Raw genomic sequence first — 3,099 nt, 5'->3', positions numbered from 1 at the left:
CATGAGTTTGAGCTCCGCTCCACATCCGGCTCTGTGCTGACAGCTCAGAGCCTGGAGCCTGCTTCAGATTCTGTGTCTCCCTCTCTCTCTGCCCCTCCCCTGCACACACTCTGTGTGTGTCTCTCTCTCTCTATCAAAAATAAATAAGCATCGAGGCACCTGGTGGCTCAGGTCATGATCTCACAGTTCGAGAGACCGAGCTCTGAGTCAGGCTCTGTGCTGACAGCTCAGAGCCTAGAGCCTGCTTCAGATTCTGGGTCTCTCTCTCTGACCCTCCCCTGCTTACGCTGTCTCTCTCTGTCTCTCAAAACTAAATTTGAAAAATAATTTTAAAAATTAAAAAAATAATAAAAATAAACATCAAAAATATTTAAAAGAAAAATTTAAGCTATCACCATAAAAAGTTTTATCAATATATTTATACTGGTTTTCTCATCACATTAGCAATAATACTGAGTATTATCAGACTTTCAAAAATCAGTAAAACATGCAACAACTGTCTTACCTTAATTGCATTTTTTTGATAATTAGCCTGGCTGAGTCTTCATACTGCTTCTCATTTGCATTTCTCTGGCTTTGAAGGACTCTGGTCAAATTGGGTTGTTGATTTTAAAACTCACTAATGAGAGTTCTAGGCATATTAGCATAATTAGTTCTTTTTCTGTTAACAATTCCCCAATTTGTATGTTTTCTGCATGCAAATATTAGTAAGAATCATGTTCCTAAATAGGCTGTGGATTTTTTTTTATCAACCTCAAAAACAAATATTCATTCAAGTTTTCTTCTTTTACTTTCAGGTTTCATACATTTAGATTCAAATTAGTGAGTCATCCAGATTACATTTGTGTGCTAAGAGTGAAAGAGAGTTCCAGTTTTACTATTAGTTTTTTCCAACTAAATACCTGAGTATTTAAGCACGATCAATTAATTACATGCCATTTCTTCTCCACCAGATTTAAAATGTATGTTTATAAAAGGGCAGCATTCCTTTATTCTTAAATCGGTCTCTTTAGTTTCATTGATTTTTCTGGTCTATTCCCTATTCCTTTGACTCTTGATCACTATAGCTTGATAATACCTTTTATTATGCAGTAAAGTATACACACTGTTTTTCCACATGAGCTAAACAAAAACTTAGAAACAAAAAAAATCAGGAATCAATTTGCATATTCTCTCAGAGAAATTACACCTTTATTTTTTTAATGTTTATTTTTGAGAGACACACACACACACACACACACACACACACACACACACACACAGAGTGTGGGGGGCAGGGGAAGACAGAGAGAGAAGACACAGAATCCCAAGCAGGCTCAAGGCTCTGAGCTGTCAGCACAGAGCCCAACGTGGGGCTCGAACTCACAAACTGTGGTATCATGACCTGAGCCAAAGTTGGAGCTTAACCAACGAGCCACATAGGCACCCTGAGAAATTTTATCTTTAGAAAAACGTCCTGTATTTCCTATTGCGTTTTTACTTATACTTTGTTTTCCATTTTAAGCAATGAACATATTTTTTCAATGCATTTCTATTTTTATTTATTTTCTTTCTTTTGCTTCAAATTCTTATTTAAATTCTAGTGTTAACACATAGTGTAATATTAGTTTCAGGAGTAGAATTTAGTGATTCAACCCTTACATATAACATGCAGTGCTCAACACAAGTGCCCTTCTTAATACCTATACATTCAATGTATTTTCACATCTGTAGAGTTTTCCCTTTAACAGGTTTTTCAATTTTGTGTTATCTCACACTAAACTGAATGGTTTATTTTGTTCTATTGTTTATGTAGGTAACATCTATTGATACCTATAAATTATGGTTAGAGCCAGTTGGACACTAATAAATTCTTTTTTCTGTATTTTCAGTTACTTCCCACAGTCATGATACACAATCATATTATGAGTAAAAAAAGATAATTGTCTTTTTTCTAATCAGAATGTTAATGCGCTCTCTTGCCTAATGTCACTGGCCTATTACAATTCACAACATCACAGTCAGAGTGTCATGATGAGCATTTTTGGCTTTTGCAAACGTAATGGAAAGGACGCTAGTATTGCAAGATTCAACAAAACAGTTGAGTAAAATATTAAATCTACGCTCTTTTAAGTAGGTGGGAAATCTATCCTAATGACTAATATCTTCATCTCCCTTCGTTTTGGCAGCTACACCTTTTTTTTTTAAAGAGCTTTTACTTTTAAGAAAAAAATTTTAACGTTTATTATTTGTTTTTGAGAAAGAGAGAGCACGAGCAGGGAACGGGCAGAGCAAGAGGGAGAGAGAATCCCAAGGAGGCTCCAGGCTCCAGGCCGTCAGCACAGAGCCCAACACAGGGCTGGAACTCTCTCGGGAACTGCCAGACCATGACCTGAGCCAAAGCTGGAGGCTTAGCAGACTGAGCCACCCAGGCGCCCCAGGGCAGTTACATTTTAAATATGCAATATAAAATTTAAAAACTCAATTAAGTTGTAGATCCTAAGAGATGATAAAAAGACCAAAAAATAAATGAAAGGAAAATCAGTCTTAAAACATAAACGGTTTACTTTACAAAAACAATGTAAGTATACTGCGAAATAAATTACATGTCCCCAGTGTCCCCGTCTTTTTAGAATGAGAGAAGGGTCCTCTGGCAACCGCCACTCTGCCGGCCAAATGTGCGAAGTTATTACAAACCCTTTACCTGCCAATCAGCCTGGCCTGCGTGAGTGGTGCGCCAAGGGAATGCCTGCGGGGGACGCAAAGGGAGCCCGACCCGGCCTAAGGGACAGAGAGAGACCCGCGGGTGGCGACAGCGACTCGGGCACCGCACCTCCTCCCCGCAGGAGATGCTAGAAGGTGGCCAGAGAGGGCCGGGAAGCGCACCCAGCCCTCCCCCAGAGCGCGTTATTGCTCCGGCACCACGGTCTCCCCAATCGACAGCTTTCATCCCGGGACCAATGCAGCCGACGTTAAGGTCCAGGGGTCCCGGCCCCCAACTCAGGGTTGAAGGGAGCTCTCTGCTTGTCCCGCCTCCTCCCGCGGCAGACGCGCCTCGAGCCCGAAACCCCGCGCCACCTGCGGCAGCAGCGCGCCGCGCAGCGGCCCACGAGTGCCGCC

General features: G+C 41.0%; 1 pseudogene; it reads left to right on the top strand.

The window, feature by feature from the left end:
* The first annotated feature begins 2,828 nt into the window (after positions 1 to 2,828).
* The window catches only part of LOC115291249, a 37,236-nt pseudogene continuing 36,965 nt past the window's right edge, over positions 2,829 to 3,099 (top strand).

The sequence above is a fragment of the Suricata suricatta genome, chromosome 5 (assembly GCF_006229205.1).
Source record: "Suricata suricatta isolate VVHF042 chromosome 5, meerkat_22Aug2017_6uvM2_HiC, whole genome shotgun sequence".
In the NCBI taxonomy this organism is placed as follows: Eukaryota; Metazoa; Chordata; class Mammalia; order Carnivora; family Herpestidae; genus Suricata; species Suricata suricatta.
The sequence above is the reverse complement of the archived record's forward strand: the minus strand, read 5'-3'. Positions and strand labels throughout refer to the sequence as shown.